The following is a 25,559-nucleotide window of genomic DNA, read 5'->3' as shown; positions in this document are numbered from 1 at the left end:
ATTTTTTCAAGCAATGAAAAGCCAAGGCCTACAACCTTGAATACTCAGCAAGGCTCTCATTCAAAATGGAAGGTGAAATGAGGAGTTTCCAAGATAAAGAAGGCTAAAAGAATACATTTCCACCCACCAATATTGCAAGAGATGCTAAAGGGTCTGCTTTAAGAAGATGAAGAAACAGAAAGAGACTGAGGGGAACACAAGTACAAATATGGCAAATAACAATGAATAAGTACCTATCAATAATAACCTTAAATATAAATGGATTAAATGCACTAATCAAAAAACTTAGGGTAGCTGAATGGATTAAAAAGCATGACCCACATATATGCGGTCTACAAGAGACCCACCTTAGAACAAAAGATCTACACACACTGAAACTGAAGGGATGTAAAATAGTATTTCAAGCAAATGGACATGAAAAAAAAGCTGAGGCAGCAATACTTATATCAGACGAAACAGATTTCACAGCAAAGGCCTTAAAATGAGACAAAGGACATTTCATAATACTTAGAGGGAAAAAATCAATCAAGAAGATATAACCTTTGTAAACATATATGCACCCAACATAGGAGCACCCAAATATGTAAGGAAAATTTTGAAAGACTTCAGGAAGAATATAGATGTAGAGGCATCAGCTATTCCCTGTAGAAAGTCGCAGAGGTTTGCTAAATATGTAAATATGTAGGGGCTTCAGATGTTCTTTGTAAGATGTAGCAGGGACTTGCTAAAAAGCCTTGGAGAGAGGAATGTAGGGAGGAGTAGCAATTGGTGATTTACAAGCTAAAAGCACCACAGCCTCTATCACCTTCCATTTGCTTGTGTCTTGTTTGTAACTTTTGTGAAAAGTTATATTTTACAGAATATCCAGCCCTTTGATGATAAATTGTTTTGCAGAGAATTCCTCCCTGGCTGAAGAGTTATGCTGCTGGAGATAACTTTATGGCGCTGCGAAATTTTAGCCCTGCGGAACCTCTGGCCCTGAGAATTTTATTTCTGTTTGACACTCCTGCAGCCCTGTCCTGCCACCCCTCTCCCCAATAAGCTGCATCTCACTAAAGAAAGAAAGCCAAATCCTATATAAACCCTTGCCCGAAACCCCAGTCCCCCATCGGTGCACTATTGAGACAGGGTCTCTGCCCGACAGCCGGCTTAATAAAACTTTGCTTGCTTTAATCCACTGCTCCAGAGTGTTCAATCTCGCTTATGTAGCCATAACATAGACAGCAACACACTCATAGTAGCGGACCTTAACACCACATTGTCAGCAATCGGTGAATCTTCGAACCAAAGAAAGAGCAAAGATATTGAGGCATTGAACAACACTCTATGTCAAATGGACTTAGTTGATATATATAGAACTTTTCACCCCAAAGAAGCAAAATATATTTTTTTCAAGTACACATGGAACATTTTCAGAGATAGACCACATGGTAGCACATAAAACAAATCTCAAAAAAATTCAGAAAATTGAAATTACATCAAGCATCTTCTCAGATCTCAATGGCTTAAAACTGGAAATGAACCTCAAGGAAAAAACTCAAAAACATTCAAACTCATGGAGAATGAATGACATGCTATTAAATAATGAATGGGTTAACAATGACATCAAGGAAGATATCAAAACAGATTATGGAAACAAATGAACACACAACCCACAACAACCTAAACCTATGGGATACAGCAAAAGCAGTCTTGAGATAAAAGTTCATAGCAATACAGGCCTACCTAAAAAGGATAGGAAAATCTCTAGTAAAAAAATCTAACCCTACAGCTACAAGAACTGGAGGAACAACAACAAACAAAGCCTAGAGTGAGTAGTAGGAAGGAAATCATCAAGATCAAAGCAGAATTAAATGACATAGAGGTAAATAAACAATTCAAAAGATCAACAAAAATAGAAAATGGCTCTTTGAAAAGATAAACAAAATCGACAAGCCTTTAACTAGGCTCATCAAGGAAAAAAGAGAGGACCAAAATAAATAAAATAAAAACTGAAAAAGAAGAAATCACAACCGATACAACAGAAACATTAAAGTTCGTAAGAAATTATTACAAACAACTGTATGGCATGAAAATTGACAACCTAGATGAAATGGACAAATTTCTGGAAACATATAATCTTTCAAAACTAAATCAAGAAGAAGCAGAAAGCATGAACAGACCAATAACTACTAGTGAAATTGAAGCTGTAATCAAAACACTCCCAGAACACAAAAACCCTGGATTGAGGGCTCCACAGGTGAATTTTACAAAAGATTTAGGAATGAACTAACTCCTATCTTCCTCAGGTTATTCCAAAATCTCCAAGAAGAGGGAAAAATCCCAAACTCTTTCTATGAAACCAGTATTACCCTAATTCCAAAACCAGGTCAAGACACAAGAAAGAAAGAAAACTACAGGCCAATATCACTGATGAACAGAGATGCTAAAATCCTTAACAAAATATTGGCAAACCAGATCCAGCAACACATTATAAACATCATACACCACGATCAAGTGAAATTCATCCCAGGGATGCAAGGATGGTTTAATATTTGCAAATCAATGAACGTAATACACCACATAAACAAAATGGAAGACTAAAACTACATGATCATATCAATAGATGCAGAAAAAGCATTTGATAAAGTACAACACTCATTTATGATGAAAACTCTCAGCAAAATGGGAATAGAGGGAGCATACCTCAACATAATACAGACTGTATACGAGAAGCCTGAAGCCAACAAAATGGAAATGAGCAATCCCCCTGAGGTCAGGAACAAGACAAGGATGTCCACTCTCTCCACTCCTATTCAACATAGTCTTGGAAGTTCTAGCCACAGCAATCACACAAGAAAGAGAAATAAAAGGCATCCAAGTTGGATAAGAGGAAATAAATCTGTCATTATTTGCAGATGACATGATAATGTATACAGAAAATCCTATAGATTCCATGAAAAAACTCCCCGACTTAAAGAATGACTTTGGCTAAATAGCTGGGTACAAAGTCAAGATACAGAAATCAAAGGCATTTCTGTACACCAACAATAAAGTATCAGAGACAGAAACTAGAAAAACAAACTCATTTATCATAGCAACAGAAAAAAAAAGTACCTAGAAAAAAACTTAACCAAGGAGGTAAAAGACCTTTACTTGGAAAACTACATACAACTTAAGAAAGAAATTAAGGAAGAAACAAATAAATGGAAGTATATACGATGTTCATGAATGGGAACAATCAACATCATTAAAATGTCCATACTGCCCAAGGCAATTTGTAGATTCAATGCAATCCCTACTAAAACACCAATGACATATTTCACAGATCTAGAACAAATACTTCAAAAATTCATATGTAACCTAAAAAGAGCCTGAATAGCCACAGCAATCTTGAGGAAGAAGAACACAGTAGGATGAATCACAATGCCTGATATCAAACTATACTACAAGGCCACGGTATTCAAAACAGTCTGGTACTGGCATAAGAACAGACATATATATCAGTGGAACAGAATAGAGAGCCCAGAAATAAACCCAGGTCAATGAGTGGATCAAAAAACTGCGGTACTTTTACACAATAAAGTACTATGTAGCAGAAAGAAAGAAGGAACTTCTACCATTTGCAACAACATAGATGGAAGTAGGCAGAATTATGCTTAGGCAACAAAAGAAAAATATCTATTATAGGAGACTAATGAACAACACAAACAAATGAGGAAAATTGAACCAGAGAATACAACAAAGAAGCAAGCCTGTTAAACCAAGCACGCCATTGTCTGGGGACAGCCAACTGACCTGGAGTCTACAAGATCCTTCCCCATGTGGGAAGGCCACCCTCTCCTCCACACCCCCACTCTTACTAGGAATTTTTGGACCCAAGGGAGGAGGTAGGACTATGACCATGCCCAGCTTGAAGCAGCTGGAGGAGCATGAGACCTTTGCCCACTGTCCTTTATAACATTATAAAGGGTCTTAAGTCTGAGAGTGGGGGATTGTTATTTTTTATTGTTATAAAAATTAATTAATTATTAAAAAAAAATAAGAATATGGGAAAGGGTGAAGCCAGAGAACTTGTATGTACAACCTATGGAAATGAATTACGGGAGGTGAAATTGCTGGAGGAGGGCGGTACTGTCAGAGGGCAGAAAAGGGAAAAAATTGAAACTATTGTACCAATATAATCAATAAAATATACTTTAAAAAGAAAAAGAAAAAGATCAAAACTATGCATATTAAAATGACAACAAACTCACAACTATCAACAACTGAATCTAAAAAAAAATCCAACTAAACAAACCAGAATAGGAACAGAATCATAGGTATGGGGATCATCTGGAGGGTTATCAGCTGGGAGGAGCAATGGGAGGAAATGGGGAAATGGTGCAGGGATTAAGAAGCATAATTGGTTGGTACATAACAGACAGGGGGAAGTTAAGAGTAATATGGGACACAGTGAAGCCAAAGAACTTATATGCATGATCCATGGACATGAACTAAAGTGGGTGGGATTGCTGGAGGGAAGAGGGGTACTGGGCAGAGGCGAGCAAAGGGAAAAAAATTGGGACTACTCTAACAGCATAGTCAATAAAATATACTAAAAAAAATAACCCACACCCAGGCCTATTTCTTTTCCACTGGAGTTACCTTGGGGCTGAGGACACCCATCTGCGCCCCTCTTGCCCCCAGGCTCATTTAGCAGTCTGGGGCTGGGGGCCGGTTGTAGTGTGTCTGATTCCTAAACACCTGGCATGTGACCCTCTGTCCTTGTTGCCTAGAGGGAAGCAGGTGTGTATCTAGCCCTCAGCGTTGGCCGAAGTAATTAATTAATTAAATCCAATCAAGAATATGGGTACACAGACTCTGGAATTGATGCAAGATCCACAATACCCACACCCAGGGGCCTGCCTGTGAGTACTCTTGTCTCCGCCCCTGCCTTGCATCCAACTTCCCCACAGACTTGGCTCTGGAGAAACCTGGCTGCGGAACCAGGGCCATGCTCCAGTGGGCCATTTAGGAAATTTTATCAGTGAGCAATGCTCAGGCAGATCCAGGCATGTGGGGTGGAGGGGTTTATCACAAACTGCAGGCTGAGTCATTCCGAGACTCCGTGCGTTTGCAGTATCAAGCCGGAAAGCTCACTAGCCCGGAGTGAATTCTTGTAGGGAGTTAGGGAGAGGATCTGGCCGAAAAAGCCAGAGGAGGGAGAGAACAGTCAACAACCAGGACTGGGAGAAACTGATCTGAGTCTAGAGGGAAACATCCTCAGCTGCAACCTCCGACCGAAAGCTCGGCACTCCGGGCGAGCCCAGCACTAGCGCTAGGGCCCTACAGAACAAAGGAGCAGTTTTGGGGCAAGGAGAACGGCAGCACAGAAAAGCTGCTGCGGAACTCCGGACCGGGGGAGAACTGTGTTCTTGAAATCAGTGTTTGCTCTTTAGTCGTGCTAGAATCCCACAGAACAAAAGGCGGGTTTGGGGCTAAGAGAGAAATAGGACGTGCAGGGTGTGTAAGTAGGGAAGAGAGCGGAGGAGGAGGTTCTGGAGGGGAGATGGTTTTAGGGCAAGGAGTAGGGGCCGCAGGGAAGGGCTGCTGCAGAGCTCCAGACTGGCAGAGAGCCCCGGGGTAGGAGAGTGCTGCGCTGACCGACCACACTAGAATCTTACAGAACAAAGGGACGGTGCTGTGGCGGGAAGAAAGATAGAGCGCGCAGGCCGATAGACAGGGAAGCCAGCGGAAGCGGTAGCTCGGAATAGAGAAAGTTTTGGGGCAAGGAGAAGAGCACACACAGGAAAGCCACTGCAAAGCTCCAGACTAGGGGAGAGGCCCTGGGCAGGAAAGGGCCAATGGGCCCGGCACTTTGACCGACTGTGCCAGAGTCCTGCAGAACAAAAGGACGATCTTGAGACAGGGAGAGATGTAGGGTGCACAAGCATATAGACAGGGAAGAGAGCAGAAGCTGTAGCCTGGGAATAGAGACACGACTGGAGGCAGGGCAGGGATTGCTGGCAGGCACAGGCTGGACCAACAGGGGGAAGGAGTAGCTGGACAAGCCTGAGGAGGGCTGAGGCTGCCTCAGGAGGGGACAACTAAAGGCAGCTCACAGCAGAGCGGTGGTAGGCCCACGAAAAAAAGACTAGCAACCCCAGAATCAAGCAGAACCCTCCCACAGCCAGCCAACCAACCAGAAAAGATTTGAAACTCATGGAATTTTGAATAGGAGCAGACTCAGGAAGGAAGCAAGAAAAACCAAAAAACAAACAAACCAAAAATACCCAGAGACTGTGCCTAAAAGTTGAATTGAGTTAAAATCCTCATTCTTTTATCTCTCACTCTCTCTCTAACTACCCCTACCGTCAGTCCCTTCTTATTCTCACTCCTTTTCTCCCCTCCCCTTCCCTCCCTTCTCTCCCCTTAGCATTCTCCCCTGCATCCTATTCTCAGTTAATTTTATAATTTTAAGTTCTCTCCCTTTCTCACCCTCTCCTTTCTCTGCACTACGCACCTTCAACTTTATTAAATTTCTTTCTTTATTTTGTCCCCCTTCAGTCTACATGCGTTTTTCTTTCATCTCTTGTCCTTATTTTCCTTCTCTCCCTATACATATTCTCTCTCTCTCCCTATTACACTTTATATTCTAATCTCTTAATATTCAAATTATAATTCTAATCTATCCCCCTCTCCCTTTACTCTCCCATTCTTACCCCTTCTCTTTTTCTACCCCATCCCCCCACTTCTTTCCCTACCTCTTGTATTTCTCTCCTTCATCCTATCTTTTGTCAACTCTTCAATTTCAATCCTCCCCTCCCTAATATCTCCTCTTCGTCCTGATTTCCTTCCCTCCTCTGAGCTCTTTTCCTCCCAAATCCTCTTGCTTTCCTATCTCCTATTCCTCTCTCTCTCTATTCACCTTTTCTCTCTATCTTGCAACTTTATATCATGTTTTAATCTCCTAATCTTTTTTATAATATATAATTTAAAAAAGAATTTTAATCCAGTCCCCTCTCTTCTACCTCCCCTTCTTCTTTCGTTCTCTCTCCTACCCTTCTCTTCTCTACTTTCTCTCTCTCTTTCCTCTCTCCCTTCCTGTCTTGCTATTTTCTACTCTGTATTTTTATCCTTAAAAAATTCTCTCTCAATCTATTTCCTACCTTCTAACCTCCCCAGCCCTCTCTTTCAATTTCTGGCTGTCTGTCTACCTGGATGTCTGTTGTGTCTACCCTACCTCCCACGCTAATCATATAGTATATACCGATTATATAATCCTAATACTATACACTTCCACTTTCTCACTCCACACTGTAACCCTCCCCTCCTTTTCAAACATACAGTGTGTTAATTGCTCTCTTATATAACCTTGATCCCAATTGCTAATATTAATACTCTATCAACTTCCAGCTCAAAAATTACCCTTCCTTCATTTAAAAAAACTCCTTTCTGTTTCTCCTACGAAATAAGAGTCCCAGTATCTCCACAAGTATATTAACACGGGCTCATTTGCAGCCTATAGTGGGACTGTATTTGGGGGAGACATTGGAGGGTGTGGGTTTCTTGCCTGGGTTGTGTAATTATGTTTTAGCAGCACCTTCACAAAAGATCTCAAGACAAGGTGGGCAGAGTGACTCTCAATCAACTAACCAGAGAAAAAGATCCACCAAAAAGTAGCTGAAATACAACCAGACAGATTAAAGAAATATCATCAAGGACAACACAGACAGAGATCCAGGAGGGCGGAGGAGTAAGTGGAAGCTACACTAACCCCCTCCCAGGACCAGCCAGTGCTGACTCAGCCCCAGTACAGCAGACAGACCATCCCCCTCCAAGTGGTGTCATACTAAGGGGAAATAAAAGCCCTGCCTACAGGAATTAAGTTGCCACACCCACGGTCCTTAAGCATGACGGCTGATCACAGATTGAGTATAGTAACAACTAAAGAAGAGACAAAGGCAGTAGATCCCTGGAAGTCTCCAACAGGCTGCCTAGGGCCAGTCTGGTACATGATCTGACGCTACCAGAGGCAGATCCAGGAAGAACTGATCATTCTAAGAAGCACCAACAAACAAAAGGAATCACAAAAATGGGGAGACAGAGAAACAACCCCCCATCAAAAGGAAAGGTAGAATCCCCAGAAAGAGTGCTAAATGAAATAGAGGGGAGCAAAATATCAGATACGGAATTTGAAACATGGATTATGGAGAAGCTAAATGAGCTCAGCGGAAACTACAAAGAACTCCAGAAAAACTACAGTGAACTCCAGAAGAACTATAAGGAACTTACCGAGAATTATACCAGCATCAAAAAGGACATGGAAGCTATCAATAAGAGCCAGGAGGAAATGAAGAATACAATCTCTGAATTGAAGAACACAGTAGAAGGAATTAAAAGCAGGCTAGAGGAAGCAGAAGATCGGATCAGCGAGCTGGAGGACAACGTACACAAAAACTCCCAGACAGTGCAACAAAATGAAAAAAGACTGAACAAGACTGAAGAGGTTCTAAGACAGCTGCAGGACAACATGAAACGTAACAATATCCGTATCATTGGAATTTCAGAAGGAGAAGAAGAGCAAGGGATAGAAAACCTCTTTGAAAAACTAATGACAGAAAACTTCCCTCACATGAGGAGAGAAAGAGTCACGCAAATCCAGGAGGCACAGAGGGTCCCAATGAAGATGAACCCCAAGAGGCCCACCTCAAGACACATCATAATTAAAATGGCAACATCCAAAGATAAAGAGAGAATCCTAAAAGCAGCAAGAGGGAAACAACTAATAACATACAAGGGAGCTCCAATAAGGCTATCCTCAGATTTCTCAGCAGAAACACTACAAGCAAGAAGGGAATGGCAAAAAATATTCCAAGCAATGAAAAACAAAGGCCTACAACCAAGAATACTCTACCCAGCAAGGCTCTCATTCAAAATGGAAGGCGAAATAAGGAGTTTCTCAAAGGAAGACTAAAAGAATACATCTCCACCAAACCAGCAATGCAAGAGATGCTAAAGGTTCTGCTCTAAGAAGATAAAGAAACAGAGAGAGACAGAGAAGAACAAGAGTACAAAGGGGAAAAATGACAATGAATAAGTACTTATCAGTAATAACCTTAAACGTAAATGGATTAAACGCTCCAATTAAAAGACATAGGGTAGCTGAATGGATTAGAAAGAATGACCCACATATATGCTGTCTACAAGAGACACACCTTAGAACTAAAGATCTACACAGGCTGAAAGTAAAGGGATGGAAAAATGTATTTCAAGCAAATGGACATGAAAATAAAAGCCGGGGTAGCAATACTTATATCAGACAAAACAGATTTCACAGCAAAGTCCATAAAAAGAGACAAAGAAGGGCATTTCATAATACTTAAGGGAAAAATCCATCAAGAAGATATAACCCTTATAAATATATATGCACCCAACTTAGGAGCACCCAAATATGTAAGGAAAATTTTGAAAGACTCCAAGAAAGATATAGACAGCAACACACTCATCGTAGGGGACTTTAACACCCCATTGTCAACAATGGACAGATCTTCAAAGCAAGGAAACACCAAAGATATTGAGGCACTGAACAACACTTTAGATCAAATGGACTTAGTCGATATATATAGAAGTTTACACCCCAAAGAAGCAAAATATACATATTTCTCAAGTGCACATGGAACATTTTCAAAGATAGACCACATGGTAGGACACAAAACAAGCCTCAACAAATTCAAGAAAATTGAAATTATATCAAGCATCTTCTCAGATCACAATGCCTTAAAATTGGAAATCAACCTCAAGGAAAAAACTCAAAAACATTCAAACTCATGGAGAATAAATAACATGCTATTAAATAATGAATGGGTTAACAATGACATCAAGGAAGAAATCAAAAAGTTCCTGGAAACCAATGATAATGAACACACAACAACCCAAAACCTATGGGATACAGCGAAAGCAGTCTTAAGAGGAAAGTTCATAGCAATACAAGCCTACCTAAAAAAGCTAGAAGAATCTCTAATAAAAAATTTAACCCTACAGCTACAAGAACTAGAGGAAGAACAACAAGCAAAACCCAGATCAAGTAGAAGGAAGGAAATCATCAAGATCAGAGCAGAATTAAATGACATAGAGTCTAAAGTAACAATTCAAAAGATCAACAAGAGTAGGAGCTGGTTCTTTGAAAAGATAAACAAAATTGACAAGCCTTTAGCCAGGCTCATCAAGAAAAAAAGAGAGAGAACCCAAATAAATAAAATCAGAAATGAAAGAGGAGAAATCACAACTGATACCACAGAAATACAAAGAATTATAAGAAATTATTACGAACAACTGTATGGCAAGAAATTTGACAACCTAGAGGAAATATACAGATTCCTGGAAAACTATAGTCTGCCCAAACTGAATCAAGAAGAAGCAGAAAGTCTGAATAGACCAATAACAGCTAGCGAAATTGAAGCAGTAATCAAAAAACTCCCAGCACACAAAAGCCCAGGACCGGATGGCTTCACAAGTGAATTCTACAAAACATTTAGGAAAGAACTAACTCCTATCCTCCTCAGACTATTCCAAAAGATACAAGAAGAGGGAAGACTCCCAAACTCGTTCTATGAAGCCAGTATAACCCTAATTCCAAAACCAGGTCAAGACACAACAAAGAAAGAAAACTACAGACCAATATTGCTGATGAACATAGATGCTAAAATCCTCAACAAAATATTGGCAAACCGGATCCAGCAACACATTAGAAAGATCATACACCACGATCAAGTAGGATTCATCCCAGGAATGCAAGGATGGTTTAATATTCGCAAATCAATAAATGTGACACACCACATAAACAAAATGAAAGACAAAAACCACATGATCATATCAATAGACGCGGAAAAAGCATTTGATAAAGTACAACACCCATTTATGATAAAAACTCTCAGCAAAATGGGAATAGAGGGAGCATACCTCAACATAATAAAGGCCATATATGAGAAACCTGAAGCCAACATCATACTCAATGGGCAAAAACTGAGAGCATTCCCCCTGAGATCAGGAACAAGACAAGGATGTCCGCTCTCTCCACTCCTATTCAACATAGTCTTGGAAGTTCTAGCCACAGCAATCAGACAAGAAAGAGAAATAAAAGGCATCCAAATTGGAAAAGAGGAAGTAAAACTGTCGTTATTTGCAGATGACATGATAGTGTACATGGAAAATCCTTTAGACTCCACAAAAAAACTACTCAACCTAATAAGTGAATTCGGCAAAATAGCAGGATACAAAGTCAACATTAAGAAATCAAAGGCATTTTTATACACCAACAATAAAAACTCAGAGATAGAAACTGAAAGAAAAATCCCATTTACCATAGCAACAAGAAAAATAAAATACCTAGGAATAAACTTAACCAAAGAGGTAAAAGACCTGTACACAGAAAACTACATAACACTGAAGAAAGAGATTAAAGAAGATACAAATAAATGGAAGCATATACCATGCTCATGGATGGGAAGAATCAACATCATTAAAATGTCCATACTACCCAAAGCAATTTATAGATTCAATGCAATCCCTATTAAAATACCAGCAACATATTTCACAGACCTAGAACAAATACTTCAAAAATTTATATGGAACCAAAAAAGAGCTCTAATAGCGATAGCAATTTTGAGGAAGAACACAGTAGGAGGAATCACAATACCTGATATCAAACTATACTACAAGGCAACGGTAATCAAAACAGTCTGGTACTGGCATAAAAACAGACATATAGATCAATGGAACAGAATAGGGAGCCCAGAAATAAACCCAGGTTCTTATGGTCAACTAATATTTGACAAAGGGGGAAAGAACATCAAATGGAGTGAAAAGAGCCTCTTCAACAAATGGTGTTGGGAGAACTGGACAGGGACATGCAAAAAAATGAAACTAGACCACCAGCTCACAGCATACACCAGAATAAACTCAAAATGGATCAAAGACTTAAATGTAAGCTGTGATACCATAAAAGTCCTAGAGGAAAAAATAGGCAGGACAATTTCAGATATCCCACGTAGCAACATTTTCACTGATATATCTCCTAAGGCAAGGGAAATAAAGGAAAGAATAAACAAATTGGACTACATCAAACTAAAAAGTTTCTGCTCAGCTAAAGAAAACATCAGCAAGATGCAAAGGAAACCAACCATAAGGGAAAATATATTCGCCAATGACATCTCAGACAAGGGATTGATCTCCAAAATATATAAAGAACTCATACGACTCAACACCAAGAAGACAGACAACCCAATTAAAAAATGGGCAAAAGACCTGAACAAACACTTCTCCAAAGAAGACATACAGAGGGCCCATAGACATATGAAAGTATGCTCAACATCACTAGCCATCAGAGAGATGCAAATAAAAACCACAATGAGATACCGCCTCACACCAGTCAGAATAGCTAACATCAATAAATCGACAAATAACTTGTGCTGGAGAGGATGTGGAGAAACGGGAACCCTACTGCACTGTTGGTGGGAATGCAGACTGGTGCAGCCACTATGGAAAACAGTTTGGAATTTCCTCAAAAAACTAAAAATGGAACTGCCTTTTGAACCAGCAATTCCATTGCTAGGATTATATCCGAAAAATCCTGAAACACCAATTCAAAAGAACCTATGCACCCCAATGTTCATAGCAACACTATTTATAATAGCCAAGTGCTGGAAACAACCTAAGTGCCCATCTGTAGATGAGTGGATCAAAAAACTGTGGTACATTTACATAATGGAGTTCTATGTAGCAGAAAGAAAGAAGGAACTTCTACCATTTGCAACAACATGGATGGAACTAGAGAAAATTATGCTTAGCGAAATAAGCCAGGCAACAAAAGAAAAATACCCTATGCTGTCACCTATTACAGGAAACTAATGATTAACACACACAAATGAGCAAAATTGATCCAGAGCTATGTAAACAAGAAGTAGGCTAACAGTAACAAGGGGGGAGATGGGAGGGAGAGAAGGGGGTAAGAAGGGGAACGGTCAAGTCAAAAAACATGTATAAACGACCCACGGACATGGGCAACTGAGTGGGTACTAAATGTGGGGGAAGGGAGTGGCAGGGTGCAGGGAAGCAAGAGGGGGAAAAAAGTGAGACAACTGTAATGGAAAAACAAACAAAAAATTATTTTTAGAGGGGGAAAAATGAAAATATGAAGAATGGAAATGCCAGTTAAGTGAATATTAGGACAAAGACTTTCCTTCATGTTGTATATTTTTCTCCCTATTTGATCCCTCCATAGTTTGGCATTCTAAACAAGTAAGTAATGACATAAGTTTCTTTGCATAGAACTAATAAGAACAGTTGTTAATAGAGGTTCCTTTTTTTTTTCTTTATTTTTTTGATCAAGTCTTTGACTGGAATGTCATGCTTAAAGGAGACATACTTGGGCTCAGGTTGATGCCAGAAAGCCCTGAGGAACGGGGAATGACTTTCAAAGGTAATAAAAGCCCACGAGATAAAATGCCTGGTACCATGGTTGCTTGTGCGGTTCACAGCAATCTTTCCAGGGAAGGAACGAAGGTTGTTTTCCTGAAAGATGGCTAGAAGGGACCTTAAGGCACAATGGAAAACCAGAAAGACTTGGAAAAAACAGGTGTGTACAGGCAAGGATGAATGCCAGATATGTGGCTCAGCTTCTGTGCCCTGAAGAACAGACTGAGGGTCACCCTAAATATTCCTTGGGTAAGTTCCAGCAAAGCAGAACTAAAGATCATAAGTGATCATTTGCTGCTCTTGTTATGTTTATGCAAATGAACAGGATAAATTAAAAATGGACTTAATGTAGTCCCTTTAAAGACAAGGAGGGTAATCTTAGGGAGAAAAATCATTATTCAAGGAAAATCACAATGATCAGTAGTAGACTATAAAATAGGGCAACTTACCGTCTTAAAAGTTTCTTCTCATTTAAAATATGGTTTCACTTGAAAATTAAACCATGTCTGTGACATCATCAAAGATATTCAAGTTGCAGGCAAGTAGAATGTCAAGTGCCTTGCAACTGGATGTCTTCCCAATAAGACAGTCTTAGATTTAAAGACTTGTTTGTGGGTTATGTTACATAAAATAACATGTGTTTTCTGTTTTCAAAGGGCATAAGCTGATGATCGCATTACCTGAGTGATTGTACGCATAAGCCTCACTTAATCCTCTCTGCAGCGCTGCCTCCTGAGACTCAATGGTTTGGCTGAACTAAATGGCTGGGTTGGTGAAGAATGGGGTGGTCTGTGGGATTCACTTTAAAACTGGTTTCTCTTTTCTATCCTAATGGCTTGGACAGAAAGGGCCCAGAGGTCTGAGAGGGGGGAAACCTAAACTATTTCCCTCAGCCCAAACTAAGTATAATGGGCAAAAGGGTTTTGGACAGGTGAGATGTGCCTAGCACACCTTCCTCCAAAGAAGCTCTTTTTTTCTTTTTCTTTTTTTCTTTCTCCTAATATGGAACATTGAAAAATTAATCCCTGCCTCTTGTCATCTAGTAGTTATGGATTGAATGATGTCTTTTAACCCTTTTTGCCAAATCTGTTGCCCCCAGAACACAACAAGGATGCCAGCCTGTTAAACCAAGCACGCCATTGACCGGAGACAGCCAACTGACCTGGAGTCTGCACTATCCTTCCCCATGTGGGAAGGCCACCCTCCCCTCCACACCCCCACTATTATTAGGGTTTTCTGGACCCAAAGGTAGGTAGGACGACGACCATGTCCAGCTTGAAGCAGCTAGAGGAGCTTGAGACCTTCGCCCATTGTCCTTTACAAGATTACAAAGGGTTTTAATATCTGAGAGGGAGGGATAGTTATTTTTTACAAACCAGGGGTATGGACTTGGGGAGGGGGATTGCCGGGGGAGGGAGATGCTGGGTGGAGGGGAGTAAAGGGGAGAAAATTGGAACTGTTTTAACAATATAATCAATAAAATACATTTTAAAAAATAAAAATAAAGAAAAATAAATAAATCTTAAGGAAAATGTTGGTAAAAGAACTTTGCAAAAATAAAAAAGTTAACAAAAATGAACTCAATTCCAGGAAACAGGAGTCTAATTCAAGCAAACAATGAAAGTAAGTTTCAGGACAACTGTATGGAGCCACAGAATGAAGGATTGAGAGATTCTCATTAGATGTTTGAATAATTGAAAAAAAGACTTATCAGTTGGAACATCTCCTAAACTTAATAATAGGTGCAAAGAAAACCAATAAAATTCTTGATAAACAAAAATATACTTAAGAAATGTACTTCGATTGAATCAAAATAATCTACATAATTAGTATATAAAAACTTCATATTGACCTAACCAATAATTATTATATAATGATAGTTAGATTTGGACAAGAAGAAAATAAGGTTTCTTTTTCTTTAAACAAAATATTATTACAGTGAACATTTTTATTAAGATATTTTAACTACTAAGATAAAACTGATCTAAAAGTGACTGAAGCATTGATTGGTGTGGCTCAGTGGGTTGGGTGTCTTCCTGCAAACCGAAAGGTCACCAGTTCAATTCCTAGTCAGGGCACATGCCTGGGTTGTGGGCCAGGTTCCCGGTTGGGGGTGAGCAAGAGATAACTGTAAAAACGGAGTCGCTCAGATGACAATTAAGATGCAGTGAGCAGGAAGATAGAGGTTTATTGGGAGAATCAGCAAGCGGGAAGACCAGCAAGTGGGGAAACCTGCCACAGGTAGTCAGGACTCCAACCTTCCAGGGGAGAAGGGAGTTGCTTTCATAGGAGAAAGTGAAAGGGTTTTTTTGTGAGCTTTGTCAGCCATTTGGCTATCTGGCAGCTGCAGGTGTAACAGGCTGATCAAAGAAAGACGTTGTTTAGTTTATTTTCAGCCTGAAACACCCTGTTATCTCCCAGACAGCTACAGGTGAGGTAGGGGTTCTTGGGGTCTGGGGATGTCAATAACCAATTGATATTTCTGTCAAGCATTGATGTTTCTCTTCCTCTCTTTCTCCTTCTTTTCCCCTCTTTCTAAAAATAAGTAAATAAAATTTTAAAAACTATTTTATTTATTTTTATTTTTATTTTTTGGTTTTTCAATTGCAGTTCTCCCATTTATCCCCAATTTCTCACCCCCACCCAGCCCACCCCTTCTCCCACAATCATATTCCTCCCTGTTGTCCATGTCCATGAGTCATTTATGCACGTTCCTTGACTAGACCCTTCCCTTACTTATCCCCTTTCTCTCCCTCCCCCCTCCCCCCTATTGAATGCTATTCTGCTCTTTGTCCTATTTAGTTATTTTGTTTGTGTTGTTCTTTAGTTTCCTGTATTAGGTGATATCATATGGTATTTTTCTTTCTTTGCCTGGCTTAAACCACCACTACTAAATCAAAGCCAAAATGGGAAAGGAAAAGACTCACATCAACATTGTGGTCATTGGATACGTAGATTCCGGCAGGTCTACCACTACTGGCCATCTGATCTACAAATGTTGTGGGATCAACAAAAGAACCATTGAAAAATTTGAGAAGGAGGCCGCTGAGATGGGCAAGGGCTCCTTCAAGTATGCCTGGGTCTCAGATAAACTTAAAGCTGAACGTAAGCGTGGTATCACCATTGATATCTCCCTGTGGAAATTTGAGACCAGCAAGTATTATGTGACCATCATTGATGCCCCAGGACACAGAGACTTTATAAAAAACATGATTACAGTCACATCTCAGGCTGACTGTGCTGTCCTGATTGTTGCTGCTGGTGTTGGTGAATTTGAAGCAGGTATCTACAATGGGCAGACCCATGAGCATGCCCTTCTGGCTTACACACTGGGTGTGAAACAGCTAATTGTTGGTGTTAACAAAATGGATTCCACTGAGCCACCCTACAACCAGAAGAGATACAAGGAAATTGTTAAAGAAGTCAGCACCTACATTAAGAAAATTGGCTACAACCCTGACACAGTAGCATTTGTGCCAATTTCTGGTTGGAATGGCAACAACATGCTGGAGCCAAGTGCTAACATGCCTTGGTTCAAGGGATGGAAAGTCACCCGTAAAGATGACAATGCCAGTGGAACCACATTGCTTGAAGCTCTGGATTGTATCCTGCCACCAACTCGTCCAACTGACAAGCCTCTGCGTCTAACCCTCCAGGATGTCTATAAAATTGGTGGTATTGGTACTGTCCCTGTGGGTCGAGTGGAGACTGGTGTTCTCAAACCCGGCATGGTGGTCACCTTTGCTCCAGTCAACATTACAACTGAAGTAAAGTCTGTTGAAATGCACCATGAAGCTTTGAGTGAAGCTCTTCCTGGGGAAAACATGGGCTTCAATGTCAAGAACATGTCTGTAAAAGATGTTCGTCGTGGCAATGCAGCTGGTGACAGCAAAAATGACCCACCAATGGAAGCAGCTGGCTTCACAGCTCAGGTGATTATCCTGAACCATCCAGGCCAAATCAGTGCTGGATATGCTCCTGTTCTGGATTGTCACACAGCCCATATTGCTTGCAAATTTGCTGAGCTGAAGGAGATTGATCGTCGTTCTGGGAAAAAGCTGGAAGATGGCCCAAAGATTTTGAAATGTGGTGATGCTGACATTGTTGATATGGTTCCTGGCAAGCCTATGTGTGTTGAGAGCTTCTCTGACTATCCTCCTCTGGGCCGCTTTGCTGTTCACAAACATGAGACAGACAGTTGCTGTGGGTGTCATCAAAGCAGTGGACAAGAAGGCAGCTGGAGCTGGCAAAGTCACTAAGTCTGCCCAGAAAGCTCAGAAGGCTAAATGAATATTATCCCCAACACCTGCCACCACAGTCTTAATCAGTGGTGGAAGAACGCTCTCAGAACTGTTTGTCCCAATTGGCCATTTAAGTTTAATAGTAAAGGACTGGTTAATGATTACAGTGCATTGTAAAACCTTCAGAAGGAAAGAATTTTGTGGACCATTTGTTTTTTGTGTGTGTGTGGCAGTTATTAGTTTTTAAAATCAGTACTTTTTAATGGAAACAACTTGACCGAAATCTGTCACAGAATTTTTGAGACCCATTAAAACAAAGTTTAATGAGAAACCTGTGTGTTCTTGTGATCAACACTGTAACTTTTATATTACTTGGGTTAAAAGACTTAAGAGTATCTCATAATATGTTTCTGGTGTTATATCTGCTGATAATTTAGAATTGGGTAATTCTGTTAGCATTTTTTTTTCTGGGTGGGGACTTTTTCACTTGTCCTTACAGGAGAAATCTATTTACATAGAGCTGTGGGTGGGGCTCTGGTGCAACACTAAATAGATTAGGACAAATAAAATAAATGTTTATGTGTAAGCTAGTTTATAAAGGCCAAATTCTGCTCTTTTAAAGTCCACATGTTACATATAAAAGAATTGTAGTTAACATCAATATTGAGTACATTTATGTCTGATTTTAGTTTCCATCTTTACTGAAATGTGGATTCACATTTACAAATGCTGAGATAGTTTAAAAGAACCTAAAATGAGGCTTAAATAGTATTGAGTATTGTCTTGCTATAGTAAATTGTATCCAGATTCTAGGAAAAATAAATGATGCTGGAAGTTAAAAAAAAAAAAAGATTGCTTTTGCTATTCAGGGTCTTTTTTGGTTCCATATGAACTTTTGGAGTATTTGTTCTAGGTCTGTGAAATATGTCGTTGATGTTTTAATAAAATTAAAAAATTTTTAAAAGTGATTGAAGACATTGAATTCATCCAGGAGTTCATCTAGGATCAGAGGGGGAAAAAACAAACAAACCTTCATTCATAATATTTATTGCAAGTGAAGTTGTAGGAGAAAATAAAGTGCCTCTTCTATTTTTTTATTAAGTCCTATTAATTTCAGCCTCTGATTACATACTCCTACACCCCTATCACTCATTAATAATGATAATCTTACCTCCTCCTTTCCAATGATTATTTCTCCTGTAATTATTTTCCTTACATAACTGAGACAGGCTGAGCCTCTCCTAAACAGATAAGAATGCTCTTCAGTTAAGCCTCTTTTAGATAAATTTAAAGACTCTTCAGGTACTCCCCACAGAGCTCCACTCTGTAACCTGGAAAGCAAAGAAATTTATAATGCACCTGCATGAAAAATCTGGCTCTGTGTAAGCCAGATCTGACAGTAATTCAAGGAGTCATATTCTTCATTAGTGTGTTTTCCACCAAGCTCCCTATTTTCTTTCTTTCCCTCCACCTTGTTTTTCATAAACCTTTTTTAAAAAAAATCTTTTTCACTTCCTCCCTTAATTTCTATCTTTGGGGTTGGGGAATAACCCTTTGCTAGTGAAATAAATGTCACAACAACATATTACCAAGGGCACAGTTAATAGCCAAGATGTGGAGTATTAAAATCCAAGCACCTAGTAACACAGTGACCCACAAACACAGTATCTATGGAAAGTGTTGATGTGAGAAACAACCAAACCTGTAGAGAATTTTTATGAGTTTATTTGAGCTAAATTGATGACAACAGTAGGGAACCAAAATCCCAAAAGATTTAGAAAATTCTCCCAAGAATGCCAGTTTTGCAGCTGATTTTACACATTAGAATAAAAGAAGACATAAGGTGGGATTCATAAAATCCACTGGTAAAAGACTAAGGGAATGGCAAAAAGCAAAGCAGGTAAATCTCTGGGATTACAAAAGAAGTAAAGCAAAGACATACTTCTTTTACATTGGTGGGTACAGCATAGTTAATAATTATCAGCACATGAGGATGATATTTGGGGAACAAGATAACAATGAGGGTTTTGTGGTCTCATGTTCTAGTGCAGTGGTTGTGCACTGAGGGTAAGGCAGAATAACAATAAGCTAGAAAAATTATTTGACTTGTGGAATAAAGAAAATTAAGACAAAATAATTACACAAGGTCAAACAATGTGAGCAATTTATAGCCAGTGAATGAATCACAAGGTTTTATTTTTCATAACCAAGGACACTTAGGAGCTAATGGTTTACACATCCAGACCATCTTAGGGCAGACTGGCCTCTGTCTTGGTCACTCTGCAATGATACACTTTAAAAATGAAACTGAGCATAAATTAACCCTGACCCCGCTATACACACATTTTGATGAATCAACATATTGAAGGACACACCTGGAAAGTCAATGACTATTCTATGAAGACCCTTCCCACTAAGACCTCCCCTAGGATTCCCACTGGCTAAGAAAGATAAAAAGCCTCAAGGCAAAGGACCACAGTAAGCTCCTTCTAGAGCACACCCATACCCTGGCTTGGTTGGAAACTCTGTCCAGCAGACGTTTCATGACCATGGCAGAACAGATTTATCCAGGACACTTAATTTTGCCTGGGGGGAATGGGAGGCAGCTAATCTCTCTAATGGAGAAGAGCCCAGAACTTCTGTCTCCCATGCCTTTTATTGAGGAGGGGATTTGGGAGACCCAAGGTCAAGATTTATGAATCATCAATAAGCTTTTAGATGCTTGGGTTATATTTGACAGTTACTGATTACAGATATCAATATAGAGAACAGTGACCAGTCTGTGTCAGGGTCTGCTAAACATCCTGACACCATGCTCACATCAAGTGCAAGGCTTCATATATTTTTAGCTACAGATTGTTTATAGTTAACTAAGAGTTAAGAAAAGCAGAGCAAGCTCTAAAGCATAATATGCATTCTTTAAACCCAGTTCCCATGGGAACCTTCTGAGTGGCCTTTGGTCCTGTCTGCCACACAGCCTTTAAGTTTTCCACTGAGACTTAAAGGCCTTCTGGGGGAACCTGGTTCACTACTTGGGCTACAATTCCTGAAACCACAAGGAGTGGTTCCCTATACCATACCTTTCTCCCTTAGATGTGTATCCCTACTCTCTCCTAAGTCCTAACAGCCCCCACAAGACTTACAGCCAGAAGAGTGGTGGGCAGTGACAACTCATCCCAAGCTACCCTTCTGAACCTGCCTCCAAGGGCCCCTTTTTCTCGGACTTAACAATGACCTAACAGCCTTGAGTCACTTCTGTCACTGCCTTTTACTTCTAGTGAGTTCACACAGCCCAGCATGTCCCACTTCTTTTCTATAACATTTTTAAAAAGCCAAAGAACCCCTGCCCAGGCTCTCTCCTATTGCTTCTTCTGCCTTAAGCACTTCCTTTGTTTCACTATCCCAAGTTTTAATACATATACTCTTGGAATCACTTGGATTTGTGTTGTGAAACCTTTCCTGCATGAAGTCAGAATCCACACACCACCGGCTGGCCTAAGGCAGACCCACTCCAGGTCCAGTCTCTGTCCAGTAACAAGCAGTCTGGGAAAAATGATTACTCTGACATTTAAAAGGTATGCTACTGTTACGAAACAGCAAGTGGGGTCCTGCTGCCTGCCGCCATCCTCTAAGCCAGTGGTTCTCAACTTCCTAATGCTGTGATCCTTTAATAGAGTTCCACATGTTGTGGTGACCCCCAACCATAAAATTATTTTTGTTGCTACTTTATAACCATAATTTTGCTACTGTTATGAATCACAATGTAAATATCTGATATGCAGGATGTATTTTCATTGTTACAAATTGAACATAATTAAAGCATAGTAATTAATCACAAAAACAATATGTAATTATATATGTGTTTTCCAATGGTCTTAGGCAAGCCCAGTGAAAGGGTCGTTCGACCCCCAAAGGGGTCGCGACCCACAGGTTGAGAACCGCTGCTCTAAGCAAAATACCAGAGGCAAATGTTTGGTGATAAAAGAAAGAAGTCTTTATACAAAAGCTTCACAAATTTGGAATAACAGCTTTCCACAGGCAGTAGTCAGTTAAGCCTATCTTTTAAGGCTAAACTCTAACACCTGAGTTCTCCTATCATTTCCTCCTATTAGTTTTAATTATCTTATTTCTATAGGGTTAGTTAACAAACTAAAACAACATAAGATACAAAAACTACATGATTTTGGAAGAATGGCAGGCTTCTGCCTCTGAGCTCATTTCCTCTAGAACACTCAAAGAATAACCATGCCACCCTCTGCCAGGCCAGCCTGATCCTAGGCTGTGCCTAGTTTCTTCCCATCCAAAATACTGTCTGTTGGGAAATGCAGGCAGCTGCAGCACCATCATTCAGGCATAGAAGAAAGAGATCCAGTGAGTCCTCAGAGAGCTCTTCTTTTATTTCAAATCTTCTAGTTCATAATTCCCTGTGTTCTGGAGGCATTCAGCTTCTCAGCCAACCCCACCCTAGACTGTTTACCATTGCCTCAGGCAACCTCCTCCTATGGTCCCTTTCTACTTCTTCCCAGTAACTGATAAGATCTCTCTGTATCACTATCCTACTTGCAAAAAGACAACAAACAGGCTCACTTAAAGTAAAGACTGACCTTTGTCAAGGAGGCTATAGGCCTAGGACATTACTATCTGCTATGAACCACTTTTAGTTAGAAATTTTATGTTCAGTAAATGTCAATCTGAAAAATGTTTAGCCCTGAACAGCATGGCTCAGTGGGTTGTGTATTGTTGAGCAAAGTGAATGGTCACCAGTTCAATTCCCAGTCAGGGTACAAGCTGGGTTGCAGGCTCTGGTTGGGGGCATGCAAGGGGCCACTGATAGATATTTCTCTCGCACATCAGTGTTTCTCTGCCTCTTTCTCTACCCCTTCCTCTCTCTCTATAAAAATAAAATCTTTTTTAAGACTGTTCAAACCTGGAGAGAATTTTTATGAGTTTATTTGAGCCAAACTGATGACAAATGCCAAGAAGCAAAATCCCAATGGATTGAGCAAATGCTCCAGAAAATGGCTGTTTTACCAGTTTTTTAATTTATGAGAATCAAGCAGAAGGACAGAAGGGGGTTACATGAAATTTCTTGGATAGATTATGGAGGCAGGAGAAAGCAAAGCAAGGAAATCTCTAAGATTGGATAAAAGGTAAAATGAATAGACACATACTTCTTTTATATAGGTGGGTATAGGATAGTTAACAACAATTAACATGATAACAATAACAATGAGGGTGTTGCAGAGTGAAAAGGGGTTCTTTCACGTGGCACCTTGGTGTAAAATCCAACAATTAATGTTGAGGAAAATAGGTCTTTATTTACAATATTTCAACCTGGGGAGGGCAGTGAGCACTTCTGCTCAGAGACCTGTTCTCCCACGGAACCCAGCACTTCCCTTGCTCTCCAAAAGGCTAGAAGCCAAAAACAGGCCCAGAAGTTCCCCATTTTTTATCTGTCAGCTGTCTCCTTCAGGATCTGGGGTATGATGTCATCAGCCTCCATATAACAGTCCAGGAAAACATATGCCATGTTGCACTGGATCACACATGGTTCTCTCTCTGCCCTTTCAAAGCTGTATGGATCTCTCCTTTCTTCTAAAACCACATGGTGCTCTTTTTCTATGTCCTTGCAAACTGTGTGGCATTTCTTCTCCTGCCTTCTTGCAAACCACATGTCGGTCTCCCTGCAAATGGCTGCCACCTTATTTTTAAATCCCTGACCATAGCCTGTGACATACTGGGCAGGGTAACCAGTTCTGACCATTCTCAGAACATTGCGCAGGACCCATATGCTCTTTCTTCCCCATTCCATGGTCAAAACCCTTCCCATCTTCTTGGGGTCTTGGAAGAACCAAAGCCATTTGCATAACTGAGACACGAGTTACTAGCCATAGTCATGCAAAGGCATCTTAAAAGCTGTTCCCTTTTCCTCATTCCCCAACCCGCAGGCTCTGGGATTTTTGGAGACCACCACTCTGTAACAATTCCCTTCTCTGAGACTTAAGACACTTTATAATCTTATAAAGGACAATGGGCAAAAGTCTTGTGCTCCTCTAGCTGCTCCCTGTTGGACATGGTTGTCATCCTACCTACCCTTGGGTCTAGAAATCCCTAATAAAAGTGGGGGTGTTGGGGAGGGAGGCCTTCCCACATGGGGAAGGATCTTGTAGAGTCCAGGTCAGTTGGCTGTTTCTGGGCAGCAACATACCAGGTTTCCAGGGGTTGGCAATGTTGGACAAGCTGGCATCCTGTCGTATTCTGGGGGCAATAGATTTGAAAACAGGGTTAAAAGGTGTTATTAAAACCATAACTACTAGATGACCAAAAAATGGCTTCTTTGGAGGAAGGTGTACAAGGCATGTCACACGTGTCCAAAACCCTTTTGCCCACTATACTTAGTTTGGGCTGAGAGGAATATTTTAGGTTTCCCCACTCTCAGACCTCTGGACCCTTTCTGTCCAAGCCATTAGGACAGAAAAGAGAAACCAGTTTTAAAGTGAATCCTGAAGACCACCCCATACTTCACCACCCCAACTATTTAGTTCAGCCAAACCGTTGGGTCTCAGGAGGTGGCGATGCAGAGGGGCTTCTTAAGTGAGACCTATATGTACAGACGACCACTCAGGGAATGAGATTATAGGTTTATTCCCTATGAGAACAGAAATAACACACATGATAATTCACACAAAACAATTCACACACCACAATTCACACACCAGTCTTTAAATCTGCAAGACTGTCCTATGGGGAAGACATCTAGTTGCAAGGCATTTGACATTCTTTTTGCCTGTAATTAAGCATCTTTGATAATGTCACAGAACTGGTTTAACTTTCAAATGAAAAACTTTAAATGAAAATAAACTTTATAGACAGCTGGCTGCACTAGTTTATAGTCTACCAATGAGCATTGTGATTTTCCTTGAGTCATGATTTTTCTCCTTAAGATTACCCTTCTTGTCAGTAATAGAGACTAAATTAAGTCCAGTTTTAATTTAACCTGTTCGTTTGCATAAACACAACAAGAGCAGTGATTAATCACATATAATCTTTAAGTCTGCTTTGCTGGAACTTATACAAGGAACCTTCATGTTGACTGTTAGTCTGCCTGTCAGAGCTCAGAAGCTGAGCCACACACCTGTCATTCAGCCTTGCCTGTAAACACCTGCTTTTTCCAAGTCTTTCATGTTTTCCATTTACCTTAAGGTTTCTTTTAGCCATCTTTTAGGAAAGCAACCTTTGTTCCTTCCCTGGAAAGACTGCCACGAACCGCACAACCAACCAAGGTGCCAGGCTTTTCCCTCATGGGCTTTTATTACCTTCAAAAGTCAAGTACACTTCCTCAGTGCTTTCTGGTCACAACCAGAGCCTAAGCATGTCTCCTTCAGGCATGACATTCCAGTCAAAGTTTTGGTTAACAAAACCTCTATTAACAACTGGTCTTATTAGTTTTATGCAAAGAAACCTAATGTCATTACTTACACCTTCAAATTACCAAATTCTGGAGGGATCAGGTAGGGAGAAAAATACACAGTGTGAAGGAAAATCCTTGTCCTTCTAATATTCACTAAAATTGCATTTCCATGCCTTATACTTTCTTTTGTTCACTCTCTTGCATGTGAAGTTTTAACTTTCTCTGAGAAACTCAATTTTCCTTTCAGAGCATAAACAGAGCAACAATCCAAAAACACAGAAGACCTTTCCTACGTTTCATTGGCCAATACCAATACAGAGCATTCCAAATGACCTTTCCTAGGTCTCATTGGCCAATACCAATACAAAGAATTCCAGAACAGAACAGAGGCACCCTTTTTGCCTACCAGTTCACCAATCGGTCTTTTGGCAGAGGCGTGCCCTCTCACCAATCTACAGACAACCTTTCCT

The 25,559-nt window shown here is 40.2% G+C and overlaps 1 pseudogene; it reads left to right on the top strand.

The window, feature by feature from the left end:
• The first annotated feature begins 16,323 nt into the window (after positions 1 to 16,323).
• LOC149994578 (elongation factor 1-alpha 1 pseudogene) lies at positions 16,324 to 17,786 on the top strand (annotated as a pseudogene).
• Positions 17,787 to 25,559: the final 7,773 nt, after the last annotated feature.

Source organism: Furipterus horrens, unplaced genomic scaffold, assembly GCF_987537825.1.
Source record: "Furipterus horrens unplaced genomic scaffold, mFurHor1.1.pri manual_scaffold_13, whole genome shotgun sequence".
NCBI classification, from domain to species: Eukaryota; Metazoa; Chordata; class Mammalia; order Chiroptera; family Furipteridae; genus Furipterus; species Furipterus horrens.
Note: the sequence above shows the minus strand (reverse complement) of the source record. Positions and strands in the feature narration are given on the sequence as shown.